Source organism: Hyaena hyaena, unplaced genomic scaffold (genome assembly GCF_003009895.1).
Source record: "Hyaena hyaena isolate Hyena2069 unplaced genomic scaffold, ASM300989v1 scaffold_1096, whole genome shotgun sequence".
Classification (NCBI taxonomy): domain Eukaryota; kingdom Metazoa; phylum Chordata; class Mammalia; order Carnivora; family Hyaenidae; genus Hyaena; species Hyaena hyaena.
The window spans coordinates 208296-230880 of record NW_024081724.1 but is presented as its reverse complement, the minus strand read 5'-3'; the positions used below and the strand labels follow the sequence as shown (position 1 = coordinate 230880).

Genomic DNA, 22585 nt, shown 5'->3' with positions numbered 1-22585 from the left:
CTCTGATATTTTAGACTCATATTTCAGCTTACAGAGCTAAAAATGAGGATAAGGAATATGTTATATGGCTCCAAACATTAAGAAAAGAAGACTTAGGGTACTTTGAATTCAGTGCTGATACTGACATTTTATAGGAAGATAGTGTAAAATCTGTATATGGAAATGGAAAATAATTTTGAAATCAGTTAACATTCTACATTTATAGTTTCGTATTATTGATTCATTAAATATTGTAGTCTTATCTTTGACATTTCCATAATTCTTTCCCTAAAGAGATTTCCCTTTGTTATTTTTTTTTCTTTGTTGTATCTTGTTTTGTGGAGTAGGACAACACAATGTTAAGATGAAGAGATATTAAGGGTAATTTGTAGGAATGCAGTGTTTGCCCTACTAAGTCACTTATTTTGTGTAACTTAAATATAATTAAAGTTAACATTTATTTTTTTTTAAATTTTTTAATGTTTTATTAATTTCTGAGAGAGAGAGAGACAAAGTGAGCACGGGAGGATCAGAGAGAGAGGGAGATACAAAATCTGAAACAGGCTCCAGGCTCTGAGCTGGCAGTCAGCACAGAGCCCGACATGGGGCTCGAACCCATGAACCATGAGATCATGACCTAAGCCGAAGTCGGATGCTTAACCAACTGAGCCACCCAGGTGCCCCTAAAGTTAACATTTATTGAGCACTTACTGTGTGCAAGGCACATGTAAAATTATTCTCTTTAGACTCTATACCAATCCTAAGTAACTACTATTATCAATCCCATTATACAGATGGACAAACTGATTCTCAGGAAGGCTAAGTAGCTTGCACAAAGTTTTACATTGAATAAGTGATGGAGCTGGGAATAAACTTGATGCCGTCTGCTCTTTGTAAGCCTTTGCTCTTACATCCTTGGCTCCCTTATTTTAGAAGAATTAAGGTAGATTTAGACCCACTACTTCTCTTTCTTTAAGATGCAGCATATTTTTATTTTAAGAACAAAGCGAGTTCAGGGCACCTGAGTGATTCAGTCAGTTGAGCATCTGACTCTTGATTTCAGCTCAGGTCATGATCTAAGGATCATGTGATCAAGCCTGAGTTCCATGTCAGGTTCCATACTCAGTTTAAGATTCTCTCCCCGCCCCACCCCATCTCCTCCTCTCTCCCCAACTCTCTCTCTCTCTCAAATTAAAAAATTAAAAAGATAGAAAAAAGTTAATTGTATGATTATTCTGTGACTACATATAGATAGTTACAGGTACATATATTCACACTTTAGAAAATGTGGCAGCATACATTCTTTATTAGTCAACTTGCAGAAGAATTCGCAACCTGAGTAAGTTAAGTTAAATGTAGAGGTCGTGATCTTCCTCACTTCTCTTTTTTCTAATTTGCTGACAGTAAACTCCATTAAGTTGTAACTACTTTACAATGAAAATGTTGCCTCTTCAGTCAAGGATTTTGGCCACTGAGCTAAAATGTCTGTTGTAGGAGCACTTTGTACAATGTTGTGATGGCCTGTTATTCTGCATTTATTTCTTTGAGTTTCTAAGAGACAGTTTTCTTAAAGGTTGCTTTTCCAAACATAATCACACTATCTTTGGAGCATTTAGAAATTGGAGATAGAGAAAACATTTCAGCTGCCTTTCTTCTGTCTGGAAGATGACATTGGCAATTACTCACTTGTCAGCATGAAGTGAGAGGGTTGGTCTGTCAACTGCTTATGTACCTGCTCAGTAAAATAATACTAATAGTAGTAGTAGTAATAATAATAATAATAGCTATGACAACAGTAATAACTTTCATTGAGTACATCTTACATTACAAGCACTGTGCTGGAATTTTAAAACACTATGCTATGATGACAGACATTTGTCCACAGTCACTCAGGTCTGTTCGACCCAATGACCTTGTTCTTTCTAGATGCCACGCTGCTCTCAAGCGTAAACAAAAATTTTAAAATGGAAAAAATGGTAATCAAGGCTCAAACCTGATTCTTTTACCCATCTCTTAAATGTGTTGCATAATTTTAATAAATTGGAACATCTTAGCATAAAGTCCCAACATCATAGATGCTTAAGCAGTACTTGGTAATGATCATGATCATGATTATAGCAAAGTTAGCAAGCTGGATCTTTGTACTTGAAGTTTAATTAGCACTTCAGTGTGCATTTTCTGAGGAAAATAAAAACAATTATTGTGTAATTGTTCTCAATAGAATGTACTGATTCGTGGATCTAACTATTGGCCATTATTTTACCAAATTCTCCTTTGATAGTCAGCAGTGTGACATATGTTAACAGGACCAATTCACTGTTTTTCTTTCATCTTTTTCTTCCAAGGGCACTTCCTTAGAATCAAACACGTAACCAAAATAAATAAATAAATAAGGAAAAGTGCCCCCCACCAACAAACAAAAACCCTCAGGATATTTCTGAGACAAAAATGCGTTTGCCTTTATATCTATACAGTACTCTGAAATTTACATTTTGATTTAGCTATAAAAACTATATTTAATGTGAAAGAAGCTTAATATGGCTTAAACATCGTAAATAGTTCTGCCAGTTAATTAATAGAAACTTAGCCAAACCAGTTAATCAGGAAAACTATGTCTTGATTTCACAGTGTGTATCCTACACTTAGGCCAAGCAGGTGTGACAGACCATCACTGCTACCAAAGAACTCGAGTCCTAGTATCCTTGTAAGTGTGTACTGTGTCCGTATAACAAAAGATTCAATAGCTGAGTAGCAGTGTTTATTAGTTCCCACAGTGTTGACTAATAAAGTGGTAGGCAATATATAAAATGATTAAGTATACTTCCTAACCTCTGGGTCAATGATTTTCACTCTCACACATGTAAGAAGCCTCTAGAAAGTACATTTACACATGGTATCTCTACCCTGTCCCTTAGATTCTGATTTAGTACATCTGAATGGGGCTTATGAGTTTGCATTTATAAAATTTCCAGGTGACGCTGATTCTGCTGCTCTGGGAACACAATCTGAGTCCCAAGACTGTAGTCCATTACATTCAAGTCCTGTTTTTTTTTTTTTTTCCTCAACCTCACTGTAATCGCAACTATTTTTTGAATACTGAGTGAGCATCTAGCATTAATTGGATACCTAGCTTATATTTACAGATGCTTTTCATGTGCCAGACAATGTGCTTAGCACTTTGTATTTATTATCCCACTTAATCTGCAGAATGCCACATGAAATATACTCTTATCCTCCCAATATATAAATGAGTAAACTGAGTCTCAGGTTAGTAACCTGCTGCTTTTAAAGAGCTAGCAAAAGGCACGATGACTACTTAAGTCTATGTAATCTGTACACAATCCCCAACTACTGCAAAAGAAAAAGAATCCATATTTCCTGTCCTAGAGAATATGCTAACCTTTAAAATCTATTGTCTCTTTTTGTGGTTTACTTTGGTTATTGGATTTGTGAATAAGTTGAATAATCTACCTCATTTGACTAGTTTGCCAAGGAGGGAGAGAAAAGTAGTCACAAAAGAGGGTGTGATCTAAGGCACAGGAGGAACACTTGCTGGCTGTGTGGCTGTGGCCAACTCCTTAAACTTCTGAGTTACAGATTCTTCACAGGAAAATAAGAACAATGGCCACTGCTTTCCAGATCACTTAAAGATTAGAGATAATGTGTATAAAGGGAACCGCACAAAGTATTACTTAATATAGGTTTGTTTAAAAAAAAAAGAAAGAAAAAAATTAAGAAGCAAATCAAAGCTCGCCCTTACATTGTTTATACTTTGGTTGGGAAACATAAGACAGGTTGATATATATTTTCTAAGTCATACAGGAAACATCTCTTCTTTCACACAAAATGGGTTATTATGTGATCTTACAGAAATAAAAGGTCACCTCCTCTGCTGAAAAAATGACTTAAGCTTAATTTGATAAGAGTCCTTAAAAATAAGGCTTCAGAAAGATAACTGAATGAATGGGTCAGTGACTTTAAAGTAACTGCCAATTGCAAAGCATACCCAAAAGCAAATAAGACAAAGGCTTTAAAAATTGTGTTGAGACCATTTTAAGTGTATTGAAAAGAACTGGAGACTATAATGGATCAAGCAAAATAAATACAATTCAAGGCAGAATTTGAAGAAAATGGAAAACCACGTGTTTGACTTATTTTTATGTTCCTGTTTCTCATACAACATACCCACGCACCTCATTTATTTTTGTGCTTGAGTATGCTCACTTCTCTAGAATGCTTTAATGTGAAAGGAAGCATATAGGATTGTACATTTAAAAACCTTTGCAGTAGTGTTCACTCTTTAAAAGTATATGTATGAATGTATAAGTACACAAAGATGAAATATATATAATAGTTCATTGTTCATTACCAAGAATTTCTCTTTTACCTACCTAATCCTAATTGTTTCCCATTTTTATCCTTATTCTCCATAAATTTTGCTGATGACTAATATTCACAGAATCCTATATTCTTCAAGAGAGTTTTATAAATTTCTAAATTGAGAAACTGTTCAGCCTTGGACATAACTGAAAGAATATATGGTCCTCCTCATGTATGCTGCCAATCCCTACAGAAATCTTCCATTAAGTAATACAGATTTTCTATTTTTATAACTCTCCTTGGAGGCTCACTGAAGGAATTTCTGAAACAATAATGTTGATAGAAGGCAGCAAAGAGGGTCCTGGAAGTAAATTTTCAAAGTGATGTATACTTTACAGAAATAAGCTTTTGCAAACCCTCTCCAGAAAGATGACTTAAGTTTAGCAAACCTACTTGAACTTTAATTGATTTACTTCCAGCTGAATGCATCAAAAGCTGGTCAGAACTACAGCTGGGCATACCCTTACATTGTAGGAATTGGAGACTCATTTAACAGTGGTCCACGTACAACTTCATGATCAAACAGTGTCTCAAATCTTTGCCTTATTACCAAGGCAGCTTCTGAGAAAGCATCACAAAGGAAGACTTTGCAAAGAAACCAGGGTTTAAGTGCACTTGAATCTGGGTTCTTTCATAGCCTTATTATTATGCTTCCAAAAGACATCTTATTTCTATACCTGACTCTTTTCTTTCTTTATGTGAAGAATATCCTAGTGAAAGCCAGTATAGGTATATACTGATATACACTACCACTACTCTCCTAGGTGAAGAAACTTCTTTAACAGAGATAGAGAAAATTTCTCAGAGCTCCAGAAGTAAGCATTTGAAGAATAAGAAAAACAGTATATATATTTTTTTTTCATGGTGCTCCAGTGTTATTTTTGGTGAAGGCTGTCAACAATGTCATTTTATTACTGATGATTCAGCATTTTCAGTACCTTAGCACTGAAACAGCGCTCTAAAAGTTATGTTTTCAGAGAAACAATGTACTCCAGTGTTTACTACTAGTATTCAACTCCAAGCACTTTATCAACCTCTCTTCAATCCATAACATGCAGGTGACAGCCTGTATTTGTCTCTGGAGGTCATGTCTAATGGTCATGACCCTTAAGTTGCCTGGTGCTTTTCTTTGACTCACAACTGAGAAAGCCAGTGGAGGAAAATGATAATTTTTTATATGCTGGACTGCAAACTCCGTTTGTTTTTTGTTAAATTGATATTGTCTCTTAATTAGAAGCCAATAATTCATTACTCAGAGATTTGTGGAGTATTTTACCCCAGTGACAGTGAGATTTAATATAACCTAGAACCATTCTTACTTCCAGAATTATACTAGACCCTGCCAAAAAAAAAGGGTCTCATTTCATGCAATGTAGTAGCAAATAATAATCCTATAAGGCAGCCTTTGAGCTGATCCAGTTTTTTTTATTTGTTTTCTTTCTTACACAGTATGATTTCTTTGAATCTCACTATCATCAATTTGGAATACAAAATAGGTGTTCTATTGGACTTAGTATCTCTGTCTTTGTCTGCCTCTACTTATCTTTAGTAGATATTTAGTAGATTAAATATACTCTATTTTTAGATATGACTTAGAATAAAATAGAGGAAAAGGCTGGAGGTCTCATTTTTTTTATTACATAGGCAGCCTTTCATTCCATCCCTTTATTGTCCAAATGGTAACTGTCTGCTCCATTGTGCCTAGTGTCCCTGGTGCAGAGAATTCTGTTTAACTTTTTTTTTTTTTTTTTTTTTAATATTGAAGATCTAGTCTTTGGAGTTGAGAAAAGCAAGCATCTGGCTATGCTAAGTGGGCAAAGGCTACATGGGTGGGTTAATTACTTCAAAAAAAGACTTTGAATAAACCCTAGTTTCAAGTCCTAATTTCACCTCCTTTTTCAGATCTGTTTGTTGGTCAAATTCCTAGTCTGTTGAGGTTCTACAGAACAAGTTGAGGTGCACTTTATCCATTGTTGGTTTGGGATTCAGTACTCTCAGGCCAGCTAAGGCAGTTAACAGATCAGTTTTCCAGTTTCTTACATATTTGTCTTTGTACCTTTACATTAATTAATATCATCACCACAATCATTTGTGTGCCTTTAGAAACAATTTTTGTTATTTTCATTTTAATCCCTTTAACATCATTTTAGTAGTATTTCCAGAAGTTCTTATAGTGTTCTTTCTTTAACCCAAATCTCTATCAGTTGAATCTTAACACAATTTATGGTGTCTCATACCACAAAAAAGTATTTAGTTCCTAGGAATTAAATTATTTCTTGCTTAAAAATTAAAAATACATACTTAAAAATATGTTTAATATTTTTATTGCTAACAATACATAAGGATATCTAATTCATCTGGTATTTAGTCTTGTATATGGTATGAGATAGGCTTTTCTCTTAAATTCTAAATGAATAATCCTCCATTGACTTGTTTCTCTATTTTATATTCTAGGTATTTTTTAACTTGTCCATGAGAGGTTTTATTTTTTTCATTTTTCTGTCCTATCCAATTAAAATTTACATCACTGTTAATGTTCCCCCCTCCATGTGCATTTCTGCTGGTATATGAAGGTTATGTGTGCATCTTCCATCTACTATGTTTTTAAATTCTTCTTATTAATCCTTCTGGTAGCCTTTTTTTTTAAATTAGTTTACATTCTTAGATTTTCCTTATCATATAATCATACAACCTATTATACAACCACAAAATTTGCAAATAATTCTATTTTATCTATCTTTTTGGATATTTATATTATTTTCTTAGACCTTTTAGTATCAAGAACTTTCTAAGTAATGCTAAAAATTAAATAGAAATCATTTTAGTCTTTTCTCGGTTTTAATCCTAAGATGTTGGAGCCATTTTTTTCTCACATTTAAGAAATTCCTCTAGGGGAGCCTGTGTGGCTCAGTCAGTTGAGTGTCTGACTTCCGCTCAGGTCATGATCTCATGGTTCATGGATTCGAGCCCTGCGTTGGGCTCTGTGCTGACAGCTCAAAGCCTGGAGCCTGTATCAGATTCTGTATCTCCCTCTCTCTCTAACCTTCCCCTGCTCACGCTGTCTCTCTCGCAGAAATAAATAAACATTTTTAAAAATTAAAAAAAAAAAATTTCCTCTAAATTTCTTTTAATCTATTTGTAACTATATCTGTATATACAAAATGTCTTCAGAAATGACTTGTTTCATCAAATGCTGTTTGATATTACTGATATAATTTTTAGAGTTTGGCCTTTATAAATATTATGATTTTAAAATAGAACTGATGATTTTGAAATCTGCGTATATTTTTAAACTCTGTCTGATTATAACTTACCATTATTTTAATTGGTTCAGGATGTTTCTCTTTCATTCCTCCCATCTTAAAATATTGTATTTAATATTATACTTATTTGGAAAAACACATGTGAAAGGTTCCAGATTTTTTTCCTGTGAACCAGTTTTTTTAAAATACAGGAATTAGTTTCTTAAAATTTTAAACACACTGGAAACAGAATATTATCCAATAGTATGTTTTTGAAAATCCTTCCAATTTCTTACACAGTTATGTTCTTTTGAAATCCTCTACTTCTTGAGCCAATTTTAGTCTTTGACATAATGCATGAGAATAACATATTTTGCTAGATTTAAAAAAAATCAATTTAAAGTACACATAATTTTCTCTTTGAATTCATTTAATCTATCTGTGATTATCTCCCTTTCTTTTTCTCACATACTATGTATTTATCTCATACCATATAAACATGTCTCTCTGCGTGTGTGTGTGTGTGTGTGTGTGTGTGTGTGTATTTCTGGCATTGTGACATTTCTATTCTCTTCCATATATTGGTATTTAAGCCTTGTGTGTTTGTCTTAATTCATATAGCTTAAATATATATTAGTATGTATTTTCAATGTTTAAGCAGTTACATTCCTGTCATTTCTTTTTCTTTTCATTATCTTTGGCTATTTACATATCTTATTATTCCTAATAAAACCTCTAACATTTTCATTAAACTTTGAAGGAAAAGAAACTTGGATGTTTATTAAATTTCTATTTAATGTGAATTTGAAAAGATTTTTACCTCAGTGTATCCAGTTAAAAATAAAAATATGGTATATTTTCTTTTTATTGAAATATAGTTGACATACAATATTACATTAGTTTTAGATATACAACATAGTTGTATGACATTTACATACACTATGAAAAGCTCACCATGATAGGTCAGGTTACCATCTGTCACCATTCATTGGTGACATGTAATGTATAATTATTACAATATTATTGATTATATTCCCTGTGCTGTGCTCTACATTTTGCATACTGTACTTATTAATCTCCTTCACCTATTTAATTCTTTCTTCCATTCCCACTCCCCTCTGGAAACCACTGGTTTGGTTTCTGTATTTATGAGTCTGTTTCAGTTTTGTTTATTTGTTTTGGTTTTTAGATTCCATGTATAAGTGAAAGCATATGATATTTGTCTTCTCTGACTTATTTTACTTAGCAAAATACCCATTAGGTCTATCCATGTTGTCACAAATGGCAATATTCAATTGTTTTTTATGCCTGAGTAATATTGAATCATATATATATGTATATATCATATATATACACTTATGTATATATATGTGTATATATGTGTATATATATATCATATATATACACTTATGTATATATATGTGTATATATGTGTATATATATACACTATATATATATATATATATACACTTATGTATATATATACACTTATGTATATATATGTGTATATATGTGTGTGTCTATATAGACACACACATATATATATATATACACACATATATATACACATATATATATAGACACACACACACACATATATATATATACATATATATATACACATATATATATAGACACACACACACCATATCTTTTTTATCCATTTTTCTATTGATGAACACTTACATTGCTTCTCTAAGTGGCCCAGGCACTTTCAAATGCTGTCTCTGTGCTGAGTCTCAGAGGAGTGAGTTTATGCATGGGCCCTTTAAAAGCAGAGTGTCTATATTCCTCTGGAACTCCCAGAGTGAAGCCCTCCTGATTTCCAAAGCCATATGTTAGGGTGGCTAGGTTTTGTAACACAGATTCCCAGGGTGGGGGTGAGGGGATGAGGGGTGCTGATGTGGAGCTTGAACCACATGGTCCTCAGGGAGGATGTCTGTGCCTATGACACCACTCATTCTTGTGGGTCACAGTGCTAAGGTTATGGATATCAACCAGACCTCATCTGCCCCTCCTGCTCTCTGCATGTGACTTTTCCTTTATATTTTTTACCAATGTAAGAGCTGTTTGGCTAGTGTTGAGGTCACACTCAGAGAGAGTTGCTCCCTTGGTGTGTATCTGAGGGTAAGTGAACTAAGGATCCTCCTACTCCATCATCTTGATTGGACTCCCTTTCTCTCTCCCATGTATATGAAAAGAAGGGAGGAAAAAGGGAGAGGGGCAGAGTGGGGGGAGGGGGAGAGAGAGAGAGAGAGAAAGAGAGAGAGAGAGAGATGGAGAAAATCTTAAGCAGTCTCCACATTCAGCACAGAGTCCAATGCAGGACCCAATTCCACAGCCCTGGGTCATGACCTGAGCCGAAATCAAGAGTTGGACCCTTGACCTACTGAGCTACACAGGCACACCTCTCTCTTTTTTAATCGTGAAATATTTTAGGCATACAAAAAACTATAGAGAATTATGTAAAGAAAATTTTAGTGTCCAACTTCTAGCTTTGTAAAACCTTAACAGTTTGTGTACTTCATTTTTTTTTCCAGCTCTTTTATGTTTCTCTGTGAAATTTTGCAGCATTCTTTATGTAGGCATTTTATGTTGAGTTTATACTTATGTGTTACCATTTTAAATAGCACCACTTTAAGTGTTATTGCTGGCATGGAGCCCAAAGTACTGGATTTGCTTTTAGATTTTTCATGTTTCTATTCATTTCACTCAACTATTGTACTTTTTGCATTTTGAGTCTTTTTTTTTGTTTTTGGGTTTTTTTTTTTTTTTTGTATTTTAAGAGATATAACTATATCATCTCAAATAATGTGTCCTTATTCTGAGTGTGTATAATTGTTCTTTTCTTAAGAAACCTTATTTAGTTGGGCAGAACTAACAACAACCATGATCAATGATACAACTGGTTGTTGAGCATCCTTCCTTGTCATATTTCTGAGTTTCATGGCAATGTTAAGTATTGGATAATTATTATGACTATTTTATTGAGATAGCTAATGTATAATATTTTTTCTTTTGTCTTCAAGAAACAAAAGACCAAGACCAAAAGCTAGACCTCTGGCTAGCCTTACCATGACTAACACTAGGCAAAGCAATTTTAGGTTAGACACAGCAGTGTGGTGCACATGGAGCCTGATTCTGACATGAACCAGCTCAATGATTGTTTTCTGAGCTAGAGCTGTGGACAGGGTAAGACCTACAATAATGGGAATTTGGGCATGACAGTCACCATGACTGACTTGCCTCGTACATGCATGTGTGATCTATACACGTATGAGATTTTGCCAAGAATGGATTTTAGATTTTCTTGATTAAATACTTGACATACATTACAGTTACTCTGTACATGTGTGTAAATTGTGAATCATGATGTTCTGTAAGTTCTTTATGTGAACTATCTTTCCTATCCCAGGAAAAATAATCTAATCATTCACGGTGTATTATATTTTTTATTATATCACTGAGGGGTTTTTTTTTTTTTGAGCATACATTTGTATCTGTATTATATAATTGAACTTCTCAATCTTTTCCATCCTATTTGTATAACTGAGGTTGACCTTTAATTTCCTTTTTATGTATTAATACTGTAAGCTTTTGATGTCAGAATTATCTCAATGCTATAAAACAAATTTTGCATGCTTTATAACTTTACCATACTTAGAAACAGTTTATAAGTCTAAGAAAATATGTGATGCCTGATGATTGATAGAATTGATCAATAAGACTGGACACAGCCTTTAAATAGGACACCCCTTGTCATTTCCTCCGTTTCTCAGGCTTATCAGTTTATTCAGGACTTCTGTTATCCTTTGAGTTAATTTTTCCACTATATTTAAAAATTCTTCTTGGAGAAGAGACTTTCTGCATCAGTTACTGTGTCTCCTTTCAGAGTTTTTATTATCTTTTTCTCTCCGTATATTTTGGTTAGATTTGCCAAAACTTTGTTAATTTTAGTGATTTGAATTTCAAAGTTTCATTTCATGATCAGTTTTAGTCTTCTTATTTTATTTTCTGACTTGTTATTTTTGGTTGTTATACTGAATCTTTTTTCTATGTTATTTTCTTTAGGTTTCAAGGTATGTATCTTTCCAACTAGAATAAATCACTTTTTAATTTATTTACTGTCTTTTGGATGATGAAAAAAATTCATTAATATTAATATAAAGAATATTATAGATTTATCTATAATAGATAAATTATTATCTATAATAGACTCTCTAGTGAGAGTTGCTAGAAGAGTAGAGGTTTGGCTCTAACCTTAAATTTAAGGTGAAGTATTCTCATTTTTCACTGTTGACTAAAAAGACCATCAAAATACAAATGTCCTGTGTCCTAAACAGTTGTTTTTCAAAGTATATTTAAGTTTTTAAATTTCAAAGGCTTTCCTAATTATTTAACATTTTATGTATTTCTATTTGCTTTAAAAATATATTGAGGATTTGTTAGGAAACTGTAATAGGATCAGTATGTGTTAATATTGCACTATAGTTGGAAAACTGAGTTATTGCCTTTCTTAGAATGCATGAATATAAATGGACTTCAGCTCTATTTATATTTTTTAATATTCTTGTTTAAATATTTGTCATTAGCCAGTTTGAAAAGTTATAAACTGACAGTGGTCTGCTAGAGTATGCTATTATGATTGTATTTCTATCAAAGTCTCCTTTTTAATCAGGTTTTATTTTTATAGTTAGATACCATGTCATTTAGCACAATAAGTTTCAAAAACGTTTGACTTGGTAATTTTTTAAAGTTTATTTATATTTATTTTTGAGAGAGGATGGGTTAGGGGAGAGAAAGAGGGAGAGAGAGAGAGAATCCTGAGCAGGCTCTGCAATGTCAGCACAGAACCCTATGCAGGACCCAAGCTTATGAACCATGAGATCATGACCTGAGCAGAAATCAAGAGTTGTTCATGCAACCAAGTGAGCCACCCAGGCGCCCGTGCTTCAATAATTTTAAATGGATCTCCGTTTCATCAGAACTTTACCTTGTTACTCTATTTCATCCAACATAGATTTTTCTGCATTATTTTCTTCTTATACGTGTTATCTTCACTCAGTGTTTTTTTAATGTATTATTTTCTTTTAAAGAAGATTTCTATTACAAGCATACATTATTTTTTGGCTTTTCATAGAAGTGCTTAAATTTTAAGTTTTTAAATGATTATTTATTTATATTGAGCAAAAGAGACCAAGAAAGAGTGGGAGAGAGCCATAGAGAGGGAGAGAGAAAATCCTGAGCAGGCTCCTCACTGTTAGCAGAGAGACCTACATGGACGGGACTCGAACTCACAAGCTGTGAGATAATGGCCTGAGACAAAATCAAGAATCAGATGCTTAACTAGCTGAATTACATAGGCACCTCTTCTATTTTAATTCTTAAAACTAGCATCTGTTGTGTTTTATGCTTTAAAAAAGGTATCCTTAATTTCTGTTGTTTACATTGACTTTATGGACTGTGCCTTGTGTTTTTCTATGCAGTTCAGTATTTTACTATTACTGCTTTCTTTGATTATTATAAAAATCCTTGAATGTATATTTATCTGTTATAAACTTATGAATAAAACATTAAATTATGAACACTGTGTATCAAAGATATCTAGCTTATTTTATTTCTTCCCTCAAATTCCTATCTTTGCCAATATAATCTTCAATTATGGAGCTAAATTATCATTTTTATCAGCTCCTATATCTTACAAAATCATTTATTATTTGTAGATTTCCATATAGAAAATGATAAATTTTCCTTTCTCTGTTAGACTATTTTTGCTTTCAGCAACATGGTACTCTTTAATTGCCATATTTCAAGCAAGTTGGAATGATACCTTGAGTTTATTTACTTCAGTATGACAAAATTTCAAGCTCAAATGCTTTAGCGTGTTCTATATTCCTATACTATCTCTCATTTTCACTTATTACTGGCTGCATCTTTATCCATGCTGCATTTCTCTATTATCCAGTGTAGTATGATTTAGGGTATTATATGTGCATTTTCCCCATCTAATTCTAGGAGTTTTTAATAGTCTTCTGTTGAGGCATAAATTTCATACATAAAAATAAACAAATCTTAAGGGTACAACTGCATATAGTTTTACTTTTTATACAGCTGAATAATCACCAAACAGATCAAAATGTAGGCCAGTTCTAGTACCGTGTAGGCACCTTGATGCCACTTTTCACTTTATATGCAGAATTCCATACCCTAAATTAACCACTATTATTATTTTTATCATTGATCACATTTATTACTTTTGCTTGCCTTAAACTTCATGGAATTGGGATAGTACAATATGTAACCTTTTGTATCTGATCTTATTAGCTTTATATTATGTCTTGTACATTATATAAATGGAATGACACAATATATATTCTTTTGTGTCCAGCTTATTTTGCTTAATACAATATTTTTGAGATTTATAAGCATTGAACAGGTCAGTACTTTGCTCTTTTTTAGCACTAAATAGTATTTTATTGTAGGAATATAGCATCATTTATTTATGCATTCTCTTGTTAGTGGACATTTGGGTCGTTTCTAGTTTAGGGCTAATATGAATATAGCTACTGTGAACATTCTGTGAGTCATTTGGTAGATATATGAACTCATTTCTCTTGAACACATATTTAGGAGTGGAATAACTAGGTCATAAGATACGTATATGTTCTTTAGAAATGTTCATACAATTTTCAAAGTTACAGAACCATTTTACAGTACTTTCAGGAATGTACAAGTGTACTGTTTCTAATACATCCTCATCTACATTAAAAGTTTTCAAGTTTTTTCCTTTTTTTAATTTTTAAAAACGTATTTTTGAGACAGAGCATGCAAGCATGAGTGGGGGAGGGACAGAGAAAGGAGGAGAGAGAGAATCCTAAGCAGGCTCTGTAAGAGCCTCACAACAGAGCCTGATGTGAGGCTCCATCTCACAAACCATGAGATCATGACCTGCACCAAAATCAAGGGTCAGATGTTTAACTGACGGAACCACCCAAGTGCTGCGCAAGTTTTTCCTCTTAAAATTTTACCTATCCCATTGAGTTTGTAGAGATATCTCACTGTGATTTTAACTGGCATCTCTCTACTAATGTTGAGTTATTTGGCTCTAATAAGCCATTTAGAGATTTTATTTATAAAATGCCTGTTCAAGTCATTTACCTATTGTTTTTTAAATGCATTTATTTTTATCTTGGGGGTATAGTTTTCTTATTTTCCCTCAAGATTTACTGGAAAAATTGACAAATATCACTAAGTTTAAAGATGTACAGTGTGAGTTTGATATATATACACGTTATGAAAGGATTCCATGGTAGGGGAAGGTAACACGTCCATCACCTCACATAGATACCTTTTTTTTGTTTATTTTTGATTTTGTGTTGAGAACACTTATATTACTTAACACATAGTGTAATATTAGTTTCAGGTATACAGTATAGTGATTGAACACTTCCATACATCACCCTGTGCTCATCACGAGTGTACTTCTTAATCCCCATCAACTATTTCACCCATCCACCCACTTCCCCTCCTAACCATTTTGTTCTATGTGGCTAAGAATATATTTCTTGGTTTGCCTCCCTCTCTCCTTTTTCCCCCTTTGCTTGTTTATTTTGTTTCTTAAATTCCACAGATAAGTGAAATCATATGGTATTTGTCTTTGTTTCACTTAGCATTACACTCTCCAGCTTCATCTGTGTTTTGGCAAATGTCAAGATTTCATTCTTTATATGGCTGAATAGTATTCCTGTGTGTGTGTGTGTGTGTGTGTGTGTGTGTGTGTGTGTGTGTGTGAGAGAGAGAGAGAGATGTACTCACACATATACCAAATCTTCTTTATCCATTTATCATTCAACGGATATGTGGGGTGTTTTCATAATTTGGCTATTGGAGATAATTCTTCTATAAATAGCAGAGTACATGGATCCCTTTGAATTAGTATTTTTGTATTCTTTGGGTAAATACCTAGTAGTAAAACTGCTGGATATTTGGGTAGTTCTATTTTTAACTTTGAGGAACCTCTACACTGTTTTCCCAGGTAGCTGCACCAGTTTGTATTCCCACCAATAGTGCAAGAGGGCTCTTCTTTCTCCACATCCTCACCAACACCTCTGGTTTCTTGTGTTGTTGATTTTAGCCATTCTGATAGGTGTGAGGTGATATCTCATTATATATTTGATTTGTATTTCCCTGGTGATGTTAAGCATCAGTGATGTTGAGCATCTTTTTTTCGTGTGTCTGTTGGCCATCCATATGTCCATATGTTGGCCAGCAGTCCAACTAGGCGGCTGTAGTCAGCATCTTTGCCACAGTTGCAGGTGTATCCAATGCCAGGCCTTTTACCTGCACAGTCAGCTAAAAGGCTTGGATGCTGGAATTGCTGGTGCACTGCACTTTTGTGTGGGGTTATCTCTCCTTCTCCCAAAGGCAGGAGACACTTTGTTGTAGAATAAGCCCCTGCTGGGGCTGCTTGCTTGGTGTGATTTTGGAGGAATGTCTGTTGAGGCTAGAAGGTTGGATGGGGCAGGTCTTCTAATGAATGGTGGAGCAGGGCATGCAGTGCCGGCAAAATAGGTGGAGAGTGTTAATATTGGTTCCTACAAGTTTCAGGTTATCTAGGCTGGGGTAAAGGAAGAGAAATGGCACTCATCAACACTTTTGGTTTTGGAGAAGGCTCCTGGAGATCTCTGCACTTCCAGCACATTTCTGACATTAGCAAATAAATCTCCTTTAGGTGTATCCCAGGTGCTTTTTAAACTGCTACTTCTGTGCTGTATCTCCAGCAGGGTTATTTATCTTGCTGGCTCTGTTAAAGGCAGGGACTCACTTTTTTATCTTTCTCCTGCTTTCTTGGAGTTGAGCCCTGCTGATTTTCAAAGCTCCAGGACTTAAGCCTCAGTATTTTTCAAAGCCAGGTGTTATGGGGATTCAGTATCCATAACTAGTTCCCAGAACCTGGGTGCCTAGTGTGGGGTCTGATCCTCTCACTTCTCTGGGATTGTGTCACCCCTCCCATTTGTAGTTAGTCTCACTGGGGGTTTAGTTCCCAACCGCATCTCTGCCCCTCCTACCCTTTCCCATGTGCCTTTCTTTTTATGATTAACTGTGGAAGGTCTGTTCTGCCAGTCTTCAGGTCACTTTCAGATGTTGTTCAGATGTAACTGTTAACTCAGTGTGTTCATGGGCCAAGGTGAGCTTAGGATCTGCTCTGCCATATTTCTCCTGCCCTGTGTTTCCATTTTTACTTGTCTCAGATATTTTTGGACTTCTCTTTTCATTTTTCCTTTGATCTGATCATTCAGGAATGTGTTATTTCATTTCCACATATTAGTGAATTTTCCAATTTCATCCTGCTGTTGGTTTCCAGCTTCTTATCATTATGGTTAGAAAAGATGTTTGATATAATTTCAATTATGAATTTGTTGAAACTTGTTTTGTTGTTTCTTTATTATATGTTGTGGCCTAACATATAATCAATTCTGGAGAATATTTTGTGTGCACTTGAGAAGAATGTGTATTCAGCTACTGGAGGAATTGTTCTGTAAATGGAGAGAATGCTCCAGATAAGTATATTAGGTCTATTTTGTCTGTAGTGATGCTCAAATCCACTGTTCTCTTATTGATTTTCTGTCTGAATGATCCATCCACTATTGATAGTGGGCTATTAAAGCCCTCTACAATTGTGTTGCTATTTATTTATCCTTCTGGTTCTGCACATACGTGTGCACGTGCATGTGCACGTGCATTCCAATGTGGGTGCATATTTATAATTGTTACATCTTCATGATGAATTGACCTCTTGATCATAATATAATGAGCTTTTTGTCTCTGTGGCTCTTTTTAACTTAAAGCCTATTTTGTCTGATGTAAGTATAGCTACTACATTTTCTTTTAGTTTCCATTTGCTTGGAATATATTTTTCTTTCTTTTTGTGATCACTTTATGTGTGTCCTTAAAGCCAAAGTGACTGTCTTGTAAACAACATATTTGTGGTGTTACACTTTTATTTTTTTAACTTTATCATATATTTTCTACAGATTTTTTCCTTTAGGATTACTATGACACATATAATATCTTATAGTGATAATATCCTATTTTAAGTTAGTAACAACCTATCTTTGATAGTATACAACCTAATTTAATAAAATTCTATACCTTTTCTTCTCTCCCTGCTCACACTTTAGGTTATTGCTGTTATTGTTGATATATTGTTAATATTTTGTGTTAAATAACAAATTGTTGTAAACATGGTAATTATTTAATACCTTTTATTTTAATTTTTTAACTAGAGTTGAAAGTGATTTATGCACCACTATTACAATACTAGAGAATCTGAATTTATCTGTCTATTTACTGTGCTGGTGATTTTGACACATTCATATGTTTTCACGTTTTGTGTTGAGCTTTAAAAATTCTTTTTGCCTTTAACTTTCTGACATTTTTTTTATGTGTCTTGATATAATTCTTTTTGGGTTCAACCTTTGGAGATATTTGAGCTATGAATCAAGATGTTCTTTCTTTCCTCACATTTGAGAAGCTTTCATCCACTATTTTTAAAATAAGCTTTCTGTCCCTTTCTCTTCCTCTTTTTCTGAAATTCCTATAATGCTTATAGGAATGCAAAAAGATTTTGATGTTGTCTCATAAGTACCATAAGCTTTCTTAACTTTTTCATTTATATTTCATTTTGTTCTTCTGACTGGTTAATTTCAAGTGATTTGTCCTCAAGTTCACTGACTTTTCCTTCTGTTTTGTCAAGTCTGCTGTTGAAACTATTGAATTTTTCAGCTCAGTCATTATATTCTTCAGCTCTAGGATTTTTATGTGCAGTTTTGTGTGTGTGTGTGTGTGTGTGTGTGTGTTTGAGTGTGTGTGTGAATGTTTATATCCCGTTATTGATCTTTTCATTTTGTTCATGCATTGTTTGCCAAAATTTGTTTTATTGTCTATCTGTGTATTCATTGAACTTAAGAGGATTATTCTGAATTATTCTGAGTTTGCTGTAGACAGATCATTGATATTCATTTGTTTAGAATTGGTTATTGGATCTATATTAGTTTCCTTCGGTGGTGTCATGTTTATCTGATTATTCTTTATGAGTCTTGTATCCTTGCATTGGTAACACAATTGAGGAAGCTACCTCCTCTTCAAGCCTTTACAGTTTCCCTTCAGAAAAGAAACCTTTTCCTTTCAGCATAGTTTGTTGTTCTGAATGAGTTAACTGGTAATGTCTGTGGCAGGTGAGACTTAACTATTGTTGTCTTTAGTTGGGTGGGGTCATTGCCCATGCTTTGAGGTTGGGAGTGTGCTGACTGGGCTCCACATTCAAATGAGACCACTACCTGGGTTCTGCAATCACCTCTGGTTGGACAGGATTGTAGGCTGTGTTCCATGACAGGACAGTGCCATTTGTTGTACTCCATAACTAGGCAGCAATACTAACTGGGCTTCTTGCCTGAGTGAGACCATAAGCTGTGCCCAGCAATCAGACTGGGCTGTAGTATGTATTCTTTTGCCAGACAAGATTGTATGCTGAGCTCCACAGTGGGACACCAACGTAGGCTGGGCATTGAGGCTTTCCATGGTCACTGTCAGCCTCCTTGCTCAGGCAGAACTGGCATCTCTCCTCAACCATTGTGCAGGATGCAAGCTTGATCTTTTACCCAGGCTGATCACTGAATGAGCTTCATGGCTAATCAAAGTCTCTTTCAAGGCTTTCTGGGTAGGTGGGGCTAGTGGCTATGCTCATCCATTGGGTAGGGCTGCTGACTTCTTTATTACCCAGGTGAAGCTGTAAAATGGGCTCTCCATGGCCAGGATAACCCATTGGCTGGTGGACACAAACCAGATAGAACTACTCACCCAGCTCCTTGGCCAAAGGAGGCTGCCACCTCGGCAATGTACATAGGCAAAGCCACTGGCTGGCATCTCTGCTTGAGCATTATTGCCAGCAGAAACATGTTTCCAAGATCCATGTTCTGGTTTTTCTGGATCCAGCCTCTGTTCTCTATCTCTAGATAATCCACAGTGGTCTAGTTTGCTGATTTCCCCCAGTGATTCCCATGAGGCAAAACCCAAGTTGGCCTTCAGGGAAGCATTCTGTAACAATAGGAAAGCATTCTATAACCTTGGGTTCTCTTTTCCCTACTGGAGAAACAGTAGGCCCAAGGTAGCTTTCTGGATGTAGTGCTCTGTCAGCCTGGGGGAGAGGCTGTGCACCCAAAGAGAAACCATTCCTCTTACCTTCTAATGATGTGTGTGTGTGTCTGTGTGTGTGTGTATGTGTGTCTTTTTGTGTGTGTTTGTGGTCCAAGGTGTGCTTCACCCTAACCCCTAGTTTTAGGATTTTGGCAAAGGTATCTTGTCTATGGACTCTGGTTGCTGGTTGGTATTTCTCTGTAGGGGGACTGAAATCAGGAACCACCTATTCCACTTGTCTTGCTGATATCACTTTCCTATTTTTATTGATTTAAAGAAGCTCTTTATATATTCTGGATATAAGTCCTTTCTCAGAAGTATGCATTATGAATATTTTTCCAACCTTTATCTTTTTACCTTCATTAAAATGGGTTATTTTGTTTTAGTAGAAGTTGTTAGTTTTAATAATGTGCAGTTTATTGTTCTCTTTTGAGCTTGATTATCTATTTTGTCTTGTTTAATAAATCTTTATCTAACCCAAGGCCATAAAAACATTCTATATTTTCTCCTAAAAGCATAATGCATTTAGTTTTCACATTTAGATCTATGGTCCTTGTTTAAAAAACAAAAACAAACAACTTTGTGTAATGTGTTTTACAAGTGTATTAGTTTGAGTTCTTCCAAAGTTAAATCCTGTGCCAATAATTCAGTGCAAGTGATTTATTAAGAAAATATTCCCATGAGAAACCAAAACAGTAATGGTGACATGGAATTGAATAAGGAAAGAAGCCAATTTGCCATCTCAAATGAAGTCCCCAACTCAGTCTGATCTTAAAAATAGCTCTAGAATATAATTATACCACAGAATTGTCCCTCCTTGAGGCCAAGGAACTGGGCTTATGTCCCCTGCCACTAGTTATTCACCAGCTATAGGCTGACTTTTAGGGAATTGAGGGGAGTAGTCATGATTTTCCTTAGAGTTTTAGAAATGTAGTGGAAGTGTCCAGGAACAATCATCTGAGAGTCTCAAGTGCAAGTCATTAGCAGCAAAGCATGTAAAAATGGAGAAAAGCACACTCAGAGTACCTAGTCCATTGGTTTATCCACACACCAACATCACACTGTCTTAATTACTATAGGTTTAAACTACTGATTAAACTTGGTAATATAAATATTTCAATTTTTTTAAATTCTTCGATTGGCATAACTATTCTGTGTCATTTGCGTGTCCATATAAATTTTAGAATTAAAGTGACAGTTTCTTCCAACAGTTCTGCTGTGTGTGCTTTGATATTTCATGGAATCTGTAGATCAATTTGGGAAGGACTGATATCTTAACAATAGTGTTTAAATCCATGATTATGGCATATCTCTCCATTTTTAAGATTTTTACTTTCATTCAATAATGTTTTATAGTTCTCAATTAGGAAGTTTGGCTCATCTTATTCTATTTTCACATTTTTATGTTATAGTAAATGAAATTGTTATTTTCACTTTCCCATTGTTGATGGCTAATGTACAGATATTAATTTTTAAATATTAAACTTACATGAAATTACTAAATTCACCAGTGTTAAAAACACTCTATAGGAAATAAGTATTTCCACACTTTGTGAGGCTCCTTTCCTTATTTTATTTCATCACTGTATCATGGTCTCCAAAATTCAAGTACTTCTCTTGTTGCATTTTCTACACTTCGTTCCATAATTATGATATTATAAGAAAATATAAAAATGTTACATCTCCTTTTGTTTGTCAGTCTATCCAGTCTCTCCTTTCTGTACCTACCTTCTCATAGAAAGTAGTATGAGAGATTGTCATGGTGGGTTTCACATGTCATAGGTACAGCATGGGGCCAACCAAGCAGTCCTAAAGCAGACACATCCTAACAACCAAGAGATAAAGACATTCTCAAAGGCCTCAGGGTGGTGTAATATATATAAATGCTTCCTGATTCCTTGTACTTTTGTTGTATTATTTGTATAATTTCAAATCAATTTGTTTAGCTTAAAACTTTTTCAAATATTAATTCAGAACAGTTTAGTGATTTACTATGTTGGCTTGGTTTGGAAGTATTTAACTTTCACTTTAAAACAGAATGATTTGTCTTTTATATATAGGCTAACAGCCTTTTTAGCTGATTGTCCTTTAACAGGAACCTAATTTTAAAAATAGATTTGTGTGTGTGTTTATATGTGTGCACATACACATATTTCTATATGTGACAATGAAAATAGATATATCTATATATATATAGATCCATCATAAATGACTTATCAATCAAATAAAACTTTTAAAAATAATGACATTTATTAAAACTCCTTTAGGTGAAGGTTATATTAGATGCCTATTTAATATTTAATTACTAAATATTGAATATCGGCTTTAGGGAGCTTATATATTGCTTGGTACTTTTGCAGATCTATATCACATTGTTCTAATCCTTAAAAAACTCAGAATCTCAGTGAAGAGAAAAAAGGTATTTACATGATGGCAAAAAGAGAGAACAATACAAATAGTTAAATATATGTTATCATTTAATCTTATTTTGGGATCACAAGAGAATGAGCTCTTTGTAATCATAAGAGAGTAAGAAAAGCCCCTGCTAAAAGTCAGGTATCTTGCGATCATGATGACATATAGAAAGTCACTGAACACAGGCAAAGAGTCTGAGTACGAACTGATTGATAACAGCATCCTCTAAGCGCAGAAGCTGTCTTGCCTGGAGTACAGTGCAGCTGTTAACAAACTGAGGGCAATCAGTTAAAATGGGAACCAAGAACAAACGTCTTTTAAATGGTCGATTAACAAATTACCTTTGAATTGGCAGCATATAGAATTAATATGTG

General features: G+C 34.3%; 1 protein-coding gene across 1 annotated transcript in view; it reads left to right on the top strand.

Annotated features, from left to right (window-relative positions):
• Window positions 1-22585, top strand: part of THSD7B (thrombospondin type 1 domain containing 7B) — a 401417-nt gene that overhangs the window by 306556 nt on the left and 72276 nt on the right. The window lies entirely within an intron of this gene.